We start from the raw sequence: 17,163 nt of genomic DNA on the forward strand, positions 1-17,163 counted from the left end.
ATTATTGTTGTGATGTTGCACTAAAAGCATAGTTACGAATTCAGTTTTATGACAACAGGTATGCCATTATATGCCTTATTTAAAGTCTCCTTAGTTGAGGGTAAAGCAAACTGAGTTTTGTAAATATATTATCCACATATTTTAGCTTTTACCCATAACTGATCCACACTGTTTGAAGAACCAGATGAAATGCCCCCAAAACCTCTGTCTTCTTGATTCCATTCAGAAGAGGGCAGTTAGGTTAATTAATGATTCATCTCTAACAGAGTCTCCCACTCGCTTTCTCATAGACGTACTGTTTCTGCTGCATGCCTCTTCTACAGATACTTCCATGGGCACTGTTCTTCCGAACTGGCTTCTATAATTCCTGCTCTCTCTTTCAAAACAGTCCAAACCCGTGCCGCCACCAGCCAACATCCATTTACTGTCCAACTTCAAACCCACAGAACCAACTTTTCATCTTCCTCATTTATTCATTCGACTGCCGTTTTCTGGAACAACCTTCCTTCATACGTATTTCCTGAAAATTACAATCTACAGAAGTTCAAGTCCAATGTCAACAAATATCTTCTTTCGTCTTCTCAACCTCCAACCTAAGCACGGTACTAAGTACTATAGGTTCTAATACCTCTCGTGTTTGGGGGTTCACATAAAAAAAAAAAAAAAAAAATTTCAGCGATTTTGCTGATCTTCATCTACTCTTCATACAGCTGAAACCCCCCCTGACCTTCCAGTAAGGGTTTTATTTATTTCCCCATAGAAAATTGCAGAAATTTGTTATCATACAAACAGGAAAAATTCAGGATCAAGTATGAAATGCTGATTAGCCTTTTTAGTTTATTCCCAAGTGAAATAGTGGGAGGTGTCGTTACAAAGGAAAGAGCTCTCTGTTTTTGCTAGATTTTTACAACATTTGTGTTCTGCATGTGTGCTAGCTGTAAGCAAATCAGCAATGGCTGGTGCACGGTAACCATAGCTGATTTTATCAGCTAAAGCATTTGAATGTTCTCACATGCTTATTATCAGGAATAGAAAATAGACTGTACTTGTTTCTTTGTTCAATGTGCATTGCATTTGCTAATGAAAATTCAAGGTAATTTATCCATTGGAAGCTACATCTGAAATTTGAAAACTGGTGTAAAGTCAATAACACCCCATTTTACATCAGATAAAGAAGTTTACATTATTATAATTGTTTTTTTGGAAACTATATCAGTACAGCACCTTTCTTGGGTGTATATTTCATCTTATAATGAAATTTCAGGAAAATATTTTTGATAGCTGGAGTTATAAGCTTTGGAAAACTGATATTATTACAAAATCAATCCTTTGTGTGTTTGATGTGATCACAAAATTTCAAGGAAAAATTCTGCAATGTATAATTTAAGAAGCTTGCTATCGAACTTCAAAAAAATTATATTCTAATTTTTATTTATTGATTTTTTTTTAAAATATTTTTAAAATTTAATTATTTATTTTTTGTGACAACTGTATCATGAGAAAGGATTGCTGTGCTGTGCTGTTTCACCCTAGTAGGCCATACATATTGCACATTAGCCTTTTGAGCCTTCAGATGTCCAGCTTTGGTAATGCTAAGTGTTTAGTATCCATCCAAAGAAGCAGAAAAATTCTCCATTCTCGCAATCACTGTAACAAACTACTTTCTATACGAGGAAAACTGCTAATTTTTGGTTTTATCACACTATACACTTTTCTGATTTATGGCTTCTGTGCAACCTGAGAACTTCCAGTGTGTGTTAGTCTCCATTTTGTGTTTCATTTTTGCTGATTTTGCAAGAGGTTTGTTTTGAGTAAAATAAAATGGATATCAAGCCAGTTACTGGAGAGGAAGAAGACTAACAATTGGATGGGCATTCAAAAGTGACTGACTTCACAGTGAAACTGAAAGTGATGACTGCTATGTTATTGGTAAAGAAAACAAGAGGACATTTATATCAGGAAGGATAAACCTACTGCTTGGAGGAAAGTTGCTACTTGTCAACATTCATACACTTCAATGCAACATATTACTCATTTGCCAGGTGTGAAGACTGCAACTTAGGATGCAGAATTGTCAGTTCATTGTTTTTAAATAATGAAATGGTAAGCCATTTAGCAGTACTACTAACGATTGTATTGAAATATATTCTTCAATATTTCACTGGAGAAAAATTTTAGAACAGATGAAGATGAAATAAACATCAGATTACTAATTCTTTCAGGAATGTGTTACTCAGAATAGCAAAATGCACTGTTTGTGGCATAAAGATGAACTTTGTGTTGGTTTTGGTGACTGTCTCCCTAAAGGGGTTCTTTCTTCTTTGGGGCACACAATTGCATCTGTGATAGGCATATCAGGAAAGAATGTGATTGCAGCCTTCCATGGATTTTTGTCCATGTTTTTGAACAGGTGCCAGAGATACACTTTTATTAGAGTAAACCTTAGGTGAACAGTTAGTGGTATTTGGGTGTAAATGTTTATTCTAGCAATACATACCAAATATGCCAACAAAATATGGATTGAAGATTCTTTCATTATATAATGTGAGGATGTGTTGCACACAGAACATGGAAGTTTATGCAGGAGGGCAGCCTAAGTTGTATGCCTTTTCAAATTCACCCCTCGATGTGGTGTAATGCAGCTTGAGTTTCCAATCAAAGGTATCAACCTTAATTAGTTCTGCAGTGTGCCTTTGGCTTTGAAATTATTGGAAAGAAATGCTGCCCTTGTTGATATACCCTTTGGGGGGAAAAATGAACTACCAGCTGAATTGATCGAAGTGAAGCCAACTAGACGTTTGTGTGCATTCAAGATCAGGGCATTGTTGTGTCATACCAAAAATTGTTCTAATGTCTGATGACTATGAAGTGCTATATAGTGTGACAGCATAACGTAGGAAATTACCTTTTATGGTGGGAGGAAAAGTGGATACTCCGAAATGTCTACAACATATTCCACTTACTGGAGAAGGAAAAGGTGGCCACTGGTGCTTTTCCTTAGCATTACAGACATTGCAGGGATCAGTACCTTGAACATTTTCCAAAGCCAACAATCCAAGAGAGGAGACTTCTCACAGAGGTTGGCAGTGCTTTAGTGAAGCTACAGCTCCATACAAGAGTAGCCATGGCATCTCTTAGTCTTCTTTGATCTTCTTTGTCTGTTCCATTAAGATTTATTGCATATTCTTCAAAGGCATGTGGGATTCTTTGTCTCCTGTAGTAATTTAGATATGCTTGTATGATTTCATATTTTATGGGTAGCTTTCCACATATTATCTGGAGGGCTGAAGTTGAGATGGTTCGACATGCTCTGGAGGTGGCCAAAAGAAAGATTCTTTGTGTCTGTAATAGGTATTTGTTTACTAGGCTGCGTTTGATGCCAGGTGCCCAGGCACCCGCTCCATAGCATATAATGGGGAGGAAGAGGCTTGTATAATACAATGCCAGTGTGGATGGTTTTATGTTCCATTTTTTCCTTGCAATTCTTAGCAATTTTCCGGTTAATTTTTGAGTTTTTTTCTTTAAGTATTTTGCATGCTCTATGAAAGTTAAATTTTCGTCTAATATTATTCCTAGATACTTGTATTTGGATTCCCTGCCTATGCTCTGTTCATTGATTTTAATTAATGGAGGTCTATTTCTATTGAGCTTTCCCTTGAATAGGACTTGTTTTGTTTTTTCTGCTGATATTTCCAGTTTATTTATTGTGCACCAGGACATTAGATCTTCCAGGACCTCTTTTGCTCTGGATTCCAGCTCGCGCCTTGAGTTACCCTGTAGGATCAGAACAAGATCGTCTGCGTAAGCTATTTTCTCTATTTGGGGGAGATCTTTTGCGAGCCACTCATCAAGGACCGTGTTCCAGCAGACTGGGCCAAGAACAGATCCCTGTGGGCAGCTGCGGGTCACTGGTCTTGTTACGGAGCATGCTCCGCTTGAGACCACGAGGTGCCTGTTTGAGAAGTAGTCTGTAATTAGACGATAAATCGGAATTGAAACCTCTGCCTCTCGAAACCTCGCCAGCACACTTTGCCACCATAGGGTGTCAAAGGCACCTTTAAAGTCTACAAAGAGACCTAGGACATACTTAAATTCCGAGGGAATAATAGTGTTTAGAACCTGCTTGATAGCTCCCACGGCCGACTTGCCAGGGGTGAAACCGAATTGGCAGTTTGAGGATAGATTTTTCTTAGTATAGTATTGTAGGAATCTGCCTACTATTAGTTTTTCTAGGACTTTACCTATGACAGAGAGTAGGGCAATGGGGCGGTAGGAGGAGGCTAGGTTTGGGGGCTTGTCAGGGTGTTTAATTAAGACTTTGAGGTTTGCTATTTTCCAGGGGGCAGGGAAGATGCCTTCATGTAGGCATTTATTGAAAAGGGTTTCCAGTACTGTGCTGTTCTTCTTCCACAGTCTTTTCATGATAGTCACCTCTATTAGATCCAGTCCTGGGCATTTTCCATCACTAAAGGAGAGTATTGCATCATTAATCTCCCCGTGTGTAAAATCGTCCTCTTTATCTGCTGCCCTGTATGTCAGGTGTTGAAGTCGGATGGCTGTCTGCGTCGGGCTCTCAGGGATTGTTATATCCTGCTTTATAATTCCATCCAGGATTTTATTTACTGATTGTTCCCATGTTAGTGTTTCGTTGTTCGGGGAGCATGTGATCATGGAGAATACTTCTCCTGGACGCTGTTTTTCGAATACTAGCCTGTAGATCAGGCCCCGTGGGTCTTTTCCCAATGTGACTTCAACCAGCTTTTTCCAGGCTAGGTGTTTTTCTTTGTATATTTCATTATTGTATCTGCGTCTGTTCTCTTTATATATTTCTTGCAGTCTCTCTATTTGGTCCTGTGGTCTATTTGTTCTTGCATTCCTCAAGTCTTTTCTAGATTTTTTCGTTAATTTCCGTAGGGTTGTTAGGTCATTGGTCCACCACGGCACCTGGTTTGCTTTCCTCCGTTTTTTCTTTAGTGTGGCATCGCATATGTCTCTGAGGAGAGACATTGTTCTTTCCACTATTTGTTCCGTAGGCTGGTTCTGTATTGTTTCTAGAAAGGTGGTAGTGAATTTGTCTGTCACCTGTTTATCAGACTCGTCCCAGTTTATATTTTTTGTTTTATATCTGGGAGAGATCTGAGAGATCTTACTACCCTGAGGGGTCAGCGCTTTTGTATAGTCAAAGGTTATTACTGCGTGGTCGCTTGTTGACCAGTTTGGATGTAACTTCCAGTTTGTAATCGCATTCGCCAGTGAGCTGCTGGTGAGGGTGACATCTATGTATGATTCTCCTACTTCCGAGGAGAATGTTGGTGGATGCCCTGGGGTATTGTGTACCATCAGATTTTTCGATATGATGAGTTCCTCCAGTAGCTCCCTTTTGCATCTAGATTGGGGCTGTTCCATAGTGGTGAGGATGCGTTGGCATCCGTCATTATTATGATTTGTTTTCCAGGAAGGGTGTTTAGCAGTGTCTCTAGGAAATTTAGATATGGGGTAATTTCTTGCTTTCTACCTGGGCATCGCATGTAGATTGAGGTCACATATATCTGCCCGTATGGGCCCTCTAGGCAGGCTGTTGCCGCATACTTTGTGCAGAGGCAGTTTATTTTTGTCACTGTTATTTTTGGGTTTATCACTGCGAGTGCAGCCCAAACCCTTGTGATCGCTCCTCTCCCTTCACCATCAGTTGAAGGTTCTGCTTGAATTATTCTTGTGTTGGGTGGCATTCCTTTTACCTTGTCCCTATAGTTGTAGGGTTCCTGTAGGCCTAGGATGTCGAACCGTTTCTCAAGTGCTAGTTTTGCAAGATCTGAAGTCACTGTAGCCGAGCGTCGGCAGTTCAGTTGGCAGAAGGTTAGCTTGTCACGACTTAGATTATTATTGATAGTATTAAACATAATTGGTCTTTTGTTTTGTGTTCTCTTTGGCCCTTATGAAGTCCGGGCATGTATTATCTCTATATGAGTGATTGCTGTCTCGCTTCCGTATTTTGCAATTTGGGCATGTTGCTGGTCTATCCGGCTTTGGGCAGGAGGCCAGCTGGTGTCCAACCTCGCCACAGTGACCACACGTGTGTTCATTCTGCCTTCAAAACTTTGCTGAATGCCCATATGCCGGACATTTAAAGCATCTGGTCGCTACAAGGAAGTCTTTCAAGTAGTGTGCTGACCACCCTATATATATGCGCCCATCGTGTTTGAGTAGGTGCGTGCGTATGCGTGGTGAGACCTCCAGTACTAGGTGCTTGTTTCTTTGCCTTGCATTCATTCTGAATCGGACTTTTACTTCATTGGTAAATTCCTCTGAGGAGATCTTGGAGTCCTCAAAATTTTTCCCGTATAGGTCTTCCATGAATTCATTGTCCGGAAGGTCCTTGTTTACATCGTACACTATTACTGTTGGGTTTAATTTGTGTGGGTAGTCAATCTTAAAGTTGAATTCCTGGAACTTGTCACATTGCTTCAATTTGTTTAAGTCATTGAGTGATGCTGCCTCGATGGCCACTCCTCTATCCCTCAGTTTCCTTATTGATTTTATTTTTATGTTTTTGAGATCCGCCTTGAAGTTGTTTGTGATTGTATTTCTGACCTCTTCACTTGTTTTTATCACTGAGTCATTTGTTGCCTTAATAATAATGATGTGTTTGTCCTGTCCGCTCGGTGGGGTCAATTCAGTGACACTCTTCACTTCTTTTCCTGATGCTGCAACACTGACGTATGATGGGCCAGGGCTAGGTGTAGGTGAAGTTTGTGCGCCTTTGTTTGCTCTGAGGATCTCATTCTCTATTGTCGTATCAATGACTATTTTCTCCATGTGGCCCCATAATCTGCACAATTCCGTTACCATATGGGGGGTGATTTCTTGTCCCGCCTGGAGGGTATCCAGGAATTTATTTTTGAGTACCGACATGGTCTCTATTTTTTCCACCTTGCTTGCTATGTGGTATTGTTGTGGTGGACATTCGACTTGCTTGTCTGATGTTGCAATCAGTGATTTTACTGACGCCCTTCCTTTCCACCTTGGGTTGTTTCTTCTTCCTCTGTTTCTGTTACTGCCATTTTTTCCTCCCTTAGGTTTTCCTTTTTATTGGCTTGGTCCTGGTAATTGGCCTGTTTTAAATCCTTTTGTCCTTTTCCTTTTGCAGGGGTCTTCTTCTTGGTAGTCCTACTTCCCTTGTGGGGTTTTTTGTTATGTTTAAATTTGGCAGCAGTTTGCTGGCTTATTAGCGGGATACTTGTTGGGTGTGACCTCCCTCGTTGATTCTTTAGGGTCTCCTCTTCAGTACAGGTTGAAGAGTCACTGCTGGAGTCACTACGTTCTGTCATGTCCAGTTGTTAGGGCTCGCAGGCCGTGGTTATTTTCCTTTGTGTGTTTTGATGGTGCTGTTCTTGTAGGACAGTAATGTTGTGTGAGTTGCCTATTCAATTCCCCACTTGGCTGTTGTGTCTCGTGGCTCTGGGATTCAAAGTTGCAGAGGATTCTAGTTATTTCTTTTTCAAGATGGGGATGTTCTTGTTTTTGGTGTTTGTGCGTTGGAGGTGGTATGAACCTCTATCCCCAGCCTGGCTACCAAGTTTCAGGTTCTTGGGGCTCCTGGTTGAGGAGGAATTCAGTTTTTCCAATTCCAAGACGGGGATGTTCCTGGATCTTGTGGGTGTTCCTATCCTGCTGTTCAGTAAGGTGCCGTGAGGCTATTTTTCAATTTGCACCCCAATCGGTCCTGTGGTTCTCGAGTTATCCATATTTCTTTTTTGGGGGTTCCGGTGATGTTCCTGTGGGTCCTGACAGTTGTGTTGCCACTACTTCTATATACTGTGCAGTGAGCTGTGTTAGTGACGTAGGTCGCTGTGTGCGCCGGTCACGTGCCTCTTGACCCTGCTCTCAGTATGTCTTCCCCTGCAACGTTGTCATGGCAACCAGGTTGTAGACGACAGATTTTCCCGCCGATTCCTTTGTTTGGATAACGGGGAAGAAGGCAGTATGTCCGCCCGCCGCGTTGTTGTTGGTTATTGTCGCCGCGTGGCTATCGGGGGTTTTCCTTATCTAGCTCTCTATTTAGGCTATGATGAATTCGAAGGTGTTCCCAGAGTCACAAGGAGCTACCCATGTGTTCCAAAATATAAGGAAATGTATATAACTAGCCATAATATAATTATTTTGATGTCAACAATCCTATATCCTATGCTGTATGGGATCCTATGTTAGGGCTGTGGGCATAAAGCTACTTCCGTACGGAAATTACTTTTTGCCATAAAACTCCTAATTTAGCTGTAATCAATTCCAAAACATATCAATCCACTCACCTACTGTTCCTCTTCCTCTTCCTTATTTTTAAATTCCATTTTGGGCACTTTAAAACTTTAAATGATAACACTTTTTCAGGAGCATTATTTTTGCGACCGCACGGTATAATGCCCCGGCTTAGTCAAGTGGAGGAGAAATTGAAGATAAACACAAAAGCACATGGGGTGGATGGAATCTATCCAGTTATATTAAAGGAAGTAAGCAAACCCTTAGCCATAATTATGAGAGCTTCCCTGGACTCTGGGGAGGTACCCATGGACTGGAGATGTGCAAATGTGACCCCAATCCACAAAGGAGGATCAAAGGGAGACAGGTAATTACAGACCTGTTAGTTTAACTTCTGTTCCAGGGAAATTAATGGAGACACTTGTTAAAGAAGCATTGCAGGATCATCTAGACAAGACTTCAGTTACAGCATGGGTTTGTTAAGGGGAAGTCTTGTCTGACTTATTTGATTGGATACTATGATGTAGTCACAAAGGAACTGGATGCAAAGGATAACTTTGATATATGTTTGGATCTTAGAAAAGCGTTTGATACTGTTGCACATGAAGACTGCTACACAAATTGGAGCAGTGTGGCATTGAAGGCAAATTGCTGCTATGGATAAAGGGATGGTTGATTGGGAGAAGATTGGTAATCAATGGACACTGCTCTTTGTGGACTTGTTATTAGTGGAGTCCCTCGGGGTTCAGTGTTGGGTCCATTGTTTTCTGTATTTATAAATGATATTGATGATGGTATATCAGGCTTAATGTTCAAGTTTGCAGACGATACGAAAGTTGGCAGGATTGTTAATGACAGTACACTGCTGCAACAGGATCTAGAAAAGTTGAGCAGATGGGCTGAGAGGTGGCAAATGAAGTTTAACATTGACAAATGTAAAGTACTACATATGGGAAGCAGTAATCCCAGAGTAACGTATCAACTGTGGTACCACACTGACAGAGGCAGAGAATGAAACGGGGGGGGGGGTAGTTGTGCAGGCAGATATGAAATTTTCCGAGCAGTGCAGATGGTCTGCAAGAGTAGCTCACGGTGTCTTCTCAGTGATATACAGGATTTTTTCTAACAGTGATAAGGAGGTGATTATCCCCTTGTATGGTCAGGCCACACCTTGAGTACTGTATACAGGTCTGTAGGCCTCATTTTAAGATGGATGTACAGCTGTTAGCACGAGTACAGAGAAGGGCAACAAGATTAGTGAACCGAAAGGGTTGCTCTTACGAAGAAAGACTTAAGCTTTGCAAATTACAGTGTCTGGAGACTAGGCACCTGCAAGGTGATCTGAGGTGTATAAAGCCTTGAATGGTTTGAGCATGCTCAATGCTGTTGGTATTCTTCCTCTTGCTCAGAATAATAGCCTGAGAGGGCATAAATTCAAATTGAGGAAAGACAGTTGTAGGATAGATGTGTGGAAGTTTGCCTTATGCCAGTGGGTGGTTGATTGGTGGAACAAACTTCCATCTGTCGTAGAAGTTGATAGCTTAAATGGATTCAAGGCAGAACTTGACAATTGACAAAATTTGGAGTGAGTGGATGGGTGAAATGAGGGTTTTCTTTTTTTTTTTTTTTTTCTGGCTGATGCTATATAAGCTTGCTTTGTTGCATCATGTGCCTTTGCTAATGCTAATATTCCAAGGCATATTTGCAGCTTCCAGGCGTTTAGTAGGGTTGAGGAAAATTGGAGATATAACTTTATCACTTAATTAAGGTGGTGTTAAAATTGACGGCAATTGCAGCTTACTACAATTGGGTCATGGTCTGAGATGAAATAAATCGGGTTCAGAATCAACTGAAGTTGCCAGAACTGAGGATAAGGGCAAGACTGTCTCCTTCTGGTTGGATCGTTATTAATGTACATGCATGCTGGGCTAAGATTTGTCTGATCTAAATTTTGGAGTAAGTTTAAATCTCCACAGAACGTGTGGCAGAAGTGTAGTCTATCATAATCAATCCAGCCCGAGGCTGCATTGATTATGACATCAGGTGGAGGGGGAAATAGACTACACCAAGATCGATTAAGTGAGTATTATTTATGTGCAACAGTATCAGCCTGAAATCCAAGTATGTGATGTCAAAATTGCTTTTTGCATCCATTTCCTGATCACTGCATCATACTGTGATATTGGTTAGACAAGACTGCAACTTAATAAATCCATGATTGTGAATGCAGTATAATTGCATGTCTGTCCAGATGGTCCTGCATTATTTTAAAAACTGACTGCGAAAGGCAGTGTGAATTTAAAAAATTCATACTGCCTTTCGAACGTTGCATGAATTGGAGTTACATTTGTCTCCAGTGGACGGGCATATCCTGAGTCCAAGGATGTTTGATCAGTGAGACAATGATGAGGAATTTTTGTGAGTCCTTATAAACTGCTGTTACAAAATGAGGAATTCACTAAAAAATTAAATGCTACAAAGTATTTGCAGACATCTGGAAATTTTTAGGTAATGAGAAATTACAGCGAAATTATAAATGAGCTAATTAGCATACAGATAGTTGGAATGCAACACGTTTACTTTCCTGAAAATTTGACCATTGTGGGTAACAAATTTTTAGGATTGCCGTCCTCCCCGCATCGGGTGGAAAAAAAACCGGAGTTCAAATCCTGTTGATGACGGAACGAATTTTTATGGATGTTTTTCACAACGTGGCTGAGTTAGGTGGTGTCACCCGAGGGTAGTATGGTTTTTCGTCCACCAAAACGATCGACCTCAGAGCATGCGATTTACAGACATTGTACACTGACCAACATGGCCTTGGTTGCCGATGCTCTTAAAACCCAGTCTCTGATAGGCGTGGTGAATGGTTTCACCAATATATTTCTCAAATATAGATCCCAGGGGAGTCCAATTTTGTAATTTCAACAATGAGCAACAATGTTATTTTCTTCCTCCCTCCCCTGAGCAGCGTAATTTAATTAAAGGTAGACTTATTTCCAGTGCAAAAGGCAGCCGTAGAAAAAATATTAACTTCTATAGTAAGCACGGTCAGTTTGCTGAAAAATTTGACATCACAAAGATGTGCAATTTTGAAATGTAGCTAAGTTAAAATGGCACAATTTTTTCCTTGGAACTGCTTTTCAAATTCATTTCATGTTGAAGTAACAGTCAATGTACAATGTTGTTTTGCATTAATTAGTATAGATTTATTTACAATATTTATTGCTGTTTCAGTTGTAAACATTGTGAGCAGAAATGTTTATCGTGCTCTTTTATGGTCTTTCATATTTATAAAATATGAAATATTTTATTATTAAAATAACTTTAAACTTCTCTTGTTTTCACTTTGTTACAAGATTTTCTGAGAAAATAATATATTACAATTGATAAAATTAACTGGTATTGACAAAGTCAGCTGAGAAACAAAAGGCAGTCAACCATTCTGTGGATCAATACAACAAATTTATTATAAATTTTTTTGCAACATAAAATGCACTTTTTACCTGGAAAACGTAGCCTGAAATTCTGCATCTTGTGGTCCAAATGTATTTAATAGATAACAGCTTCCAGGGTCGTGCCGAGACATGAAAAATTGTTCTCTCCCCTTATATAAAATTTATTAAAAAAATGCCTTTATTTAAAATACATTTCTGGTACACGAGAAAGATTTGTCTTGCAAATGCAAGATGATAAACGGATTGGAACAATCATAACATAAAATCGAAAACGTTGGCAATTATTTAAATCTTTCCTTTGTGAGCCTCGTTCGCTCTGACAGCTGCAGTCACTCAATACGTTTTACGTTATATGTCAGTTAAGAAAAGAAGGATTACCTCTTTGATGTCTTGTAGAACACTTCGGTGGAGATACTGTTGTTGGAACAACTACACAAATAGTTTACATATATTCCAGACCCTCGTAGACAAAATGATCCAATGCACTACGGAATCGGAGGCTCGCGAACCCCAAGTTCTACCCCAAAATATATCGATCGAATCATGAACCCTAATCCTTGAGTGAGAGAATACAATCTCTATATTTTTAAAAAAAATTGTTTTAAAACCAAATAATGGATCCATACTTTTTAACACTTTGAAAACAAATATTTTTAAAACATAAAAACATTAACAATCCTTTGAGACATTAAGTAACTACGGAATTTTTTTAAGCGGATGGAGCTTTTCGACCAAGGTCATGATCACATGAAACTGCAGGTGTAAATGTATAGACAACGTTGCTGCAACCTGATCTAAAAAAAAGCATAGGTGCATTGTTTTTTTTTTTTTAGATCAGATTGTATATTGAGCCTGTTTGTGATGCTTAAGGTGCCAAAAATATGGAACTTGACAAAGGAATGTCCTGCCTCGAAACTGACATGCTTGAGTGGTGGCGGTGAACACCCTGCATATTCAAGAGCATGCCAAAGATGAAAGGGGGGGGGGGGTCAAGATGAAACAACCCTTTTGTGGAAGCAAAGAAACTGGTGATATCAGTAAATGAAAAATCATATGCACAAGTAGTTCTGAGAAAGATTTCTATTTCAATACAAGCTAATATTTCAGTCTCACCCTATGATTTTTTTACACCATAAGCCCTATACTTAAAGTAGCATTAAAAAAAAAACTTCCCATTAAGAATCAACCTGTTATTAGTGGGATTCAGGATGCAATGGAGGTAAATGAAGAAAAGGAAAGTGTGGTGACCCTATTCTGGATCTTTATCCTGAGAAGAATTGGGTACTGGGTGTCTTATATTTCTTAGAATTGGGTTTTGTTTTTGCAATCTGTTCTTTGCCTCCTGGTACGAACAATTCCCAGTCAGATCTCGACGATCTTATTACACTATTGCCCTCTCCACTTCTACTTCTTGGAGACTTTAATGGATATGCTACCTCGTGAGTTAGTGCAGAAACTAATGAATGTGCTATTGTTCAACAATAACGGCCTTTCTTTACTAAATGTTGGAATCAACACCTATTTCCACATGCTAATTGTACTTTCTCTACCACTGCTCATGCTTTCCTGGGAGGTGGAACAAGAATCTATGGAAGCGATCACTTCCTTGCAATATCTACCATAGTGAACAGACAACCTTGTTATCCATTTATAATCCTACGATGGAGGTATGATAAAGCAGACGAATACATTCGCGCGACTTATGAAATTTGATCCTGTACAAATCCAAAACGAATCAGTTGAGGCAGTGAATACATTAGAGTGCATTATCCATGCAAAACATCATCCTGATTTCCACATTTTTCAAAACCATGGTGAAACCAAGACTGGTAAAGCAGCAAGGAAGTCACAAAATCGGGCATGGGGAAAATTCCGATGTTACCACACCATAGAACGTCTTATAGCCTTTAAAAGTACCTCTAAGCAGAATTTATACATCAGAGTCACGTTTGTTCAGTTTACATCCTCAATTAACCAAATCACTAATGCCAGAGTCGTCTGCAACTAAATTCAGAATATGAATGGTAAATAGACATTATCTACGTTAGAGCACAATGGGTGTACATTAGCAGACCCAACTGCTATTTCCAACGCTCTAGGAGAAGTATTTTGTAACATACCTGCTGAGTCGTCATACACTGCAGAGTTCCTGGTTTTAAAGAAGCAAGTTGAGAAATAAAAACTTTTCTTCCCGAAAAGCCGAATCTTATAACCTGCCTTTCATTCAAATGTAATTAACTATTTCACTTGCTACTTCAAAGGCAAGTACTGCAGGACCAGATGAAGTTCAATATGAGATGATAAAACACTCTATCTCACTCTCTAGAGCTGTTTCTCTACAACCGAATTTATTTGCAGGATCAATTTTCCCGATCCTTGGCGTAGGGCAACCATTCTTTGCATTCTCAAAGATTTCAGAAAAGGACCCAAATTTTCTAACAACTATAGTTCTATTTCTCTGGCCAGTTGCTTATATAAAGCCATTGGGAAAAAAATGGCTAATGTTTGCCCTATATATTATCTTGAGGCAAATGACTATTTCAACAAGATGCAGTGTGGCTTCTTAAGAAAACGGTCCACTCTGGACCATTTAATCCGATTAGAAACAGCGATTCGTTATGCGTTTATAAAGAGTGAGCACTTGGTATCAGTTTTCTTTGACATGGAAAAAGCATATAACACAACTTAGATGTATGGTGTTTCAAAAGACCTATCTGTTTGGCCTTAGAGATCACCTTCCTATTCTCATCAAGAATTTTTTTTATAAAAACGACTCTTCCAGGTTCGTGTTAGACCCAGTGTGTCCCATTTCTTTTGCCAACAGGCGCCTCCATAGCCAAGTGGGAAGGAGCAGCAGTGCGTAGCACATGCTTCTTGATTAGACAGAGGTTCGAGCCCGTCACTACCAAATACGGAGGATGCGGAGAGGTCAGGGAATGACCACCGCATATTCCCGGAGTAATATGGCCTTAGTTGCTAATGCTCCTAAAAACAAAATAACAACAACAACAGCTTTTGCCAAGAGGAAGGAGTTCCCCAAGGCGCTGTCCAGGGTGTTATGCTGTTTGCAGTCAAAGTGAACTCCATTACAGAACAGCTTCCTCCTTCAGTAAATAGTGCTCTGTATGTAGATGATTTTTAGCATTTTTTTACACTCCTGCAGCATGAGAGTTATTGAATGACCAATTGTTCAACACTATAATTCCTAAGCATTATCTATGGGTTTTCATTTTATGTTCAAAAGACCGTTTGTGTGCATTTCTGCTGCAAATGGAATCTACACCCTGACCCGGAACTCACCCTTGGATAGCATCCAATTCCTGTATTAGCAGAATCAAAATATTTGGGACTCACCTTTGATCAAAATCTGGCGTTTCTCCACCATATCCGTCAGCTCAGAGAAAAATTAACAGTGCTATCTCCTCCAATTTTTTGGGAGCAGGTAGAAGCGCAATATTGTGCTTTTACCGAGCACTCGTTCGTTCCAAACTTGACTATGGTTCCCAAGCGTATTGTTCTGCTAGAAATTCTATACTCTGATGGCGTGATCGAAGCGACCATAGAACCATCCGGGGTGCCACTGGAGCATTTCATACTTCGCCCGTTCAAAGTCTGTGAGCCAATGAACCACCATTGATGCTTTGACATCAGCACTTACCGTTACTTTTAAATGCCACTATACTTTTACCAATATACTTTTAAATGCCACTGTGTGAAAATATGTATAAGACGACCATAAAAATGCCAGTCGACCCTTTGGAACCAGGATTGAAGACCTCTCTAATGATATAAACTTTATGTGGGATAATATATCTATGTCAGCCAGACAAGTCCTTCCTCCTTGGAATATACGATTTCCGTCTTGCAATTTTGATTTCAGGAACTGGCTGCATCCCCATGTATATGTAATGCAATTCTTTGCAGCACACCGTACTGAATACTCCAACTTCTTGGCAGTATATACAGTTGGCTCGAAGTCTGAAGAGTTCATGGGATCTGCTTATGTTTTCCCAAGCAAAACAATCTGCAATTGTATTCCGTATGAATGTACACTGTCCTACCATTAATATCCAGACACCTGCCTTTAGACAAAAAAAGTGCTTTTATTGCGCCATTTAATGTTTTGTGCTGAAGCCCTTTACTTTTATGATGGCCTTCAATCTTTGCTGCATACTCTCAACCAGCGTTTTATAAATGTCAGGTGATAAGTTCCTCAACTCGGCCTTTAACGCAGCCACCAGTTTGGCCTTGTTCTTTGAGCAATCTCGACGTCCACGTACCCGACAATCCAATACATCCCAAAGATGCTCGATAGGGTTCAGATCAGCACTCTGGGCTGGCCAATCCAACCTTTCAACACCCATGTCCTCAAACTCCTCTGTTACGACCTGAGCAGTATGGCATGGTGCGTTGTCTGGCTGATGCAGGTATGGGCCTTCCCTGAAGTAATGCTGTAATGTTGGAGGTGTATAATTATCCAGGTTGTCCTGGTATTGTGCAGCATTCATGGTTCCGTCGATAACGGCTAATGGGCCCAAGTCAAACCATGAAAGGAGCCCCAAACCATGACACTGTCTCCACCAAATTGCATTGCTGGGAGGGTACACTTAGGAAGGAACTGTTCCCCTGGAATTTGCCACACCAAAGAATGGCCATTAGACTGGTAAGTACGAACTTGGACTCGTCTGTCCATAGGACTGTTTTCTGCTGCTCGACGGTCCAAGATTCGCTCCTTATATCATGTAATCGGCGTCTAGCATTTATTGAGGTGATCAATTCTGTTGAACTGTTGAGGTAATTCTGTTGAGTGTGTCATCTTGCATGCCCACTTTTGCAATTGTCTGTTTGAAGCCCAGTGTATATTTATAGCAGGTTCTGTCACGTGTTTAACGCATAGGACCTGTTTTTCCCTCCATGGAGGGGTGTCCAGATATTAATAGTAGGGCAGTGTATAGGCACTGCAGGGCTACATGCAATAGAACTGGTCTTGAATCATAAAATCCCACTAGTACCAAAGGTACATGTTATATAGCGACTCCCTAAGTACATTACAGGCCAATATGAGAAGAACTGATACAGTTTTGTGTCGCGTGCAGCAAATATTACACTCGCTTTCAGAGTTAAACTTTGATATTCGCTTTTGCTGGATCCCTAGCGATGTTGGTATCAGAAGCAATGACTTAGCAGATGCAGCAGCCAAATCAGCAAGGCCATAAAGTCGCATCCGCTTGTTAGTCCTCTATACAGACTACAAGCATGTAATCCACAAAAAAATTATGTGCACGACGGCAAGAATCTTGAAATGGGTGCCCCACCAACAAGCTAAGCAAAATTAAGCCTGTAATAATGCATTGCTATTCCAATCAGCACAGGGTTTGCCAGGAGGAAGTAGTCCTTGCTAGACTACGCATAGGACATTGTCACCTGAGGCATTCGTATCTGCTGTGGGCTG

Source organism: Mastigoproctus giganteus, chromosome 2 (genome assembly GCF_048544385.1).
Source record: "Mastigoproctus giganteus isolate SK-2022 chromosome 2, ASM4854438v1, whole genome shotgun sequence".
Lineage (NCBI taxonomy): Eukaryota > Metazoa > Arthropoda > Arachnida > Uropygi > Thelyphonidae > Mastigoproctus > Mastigoproctus giganteus.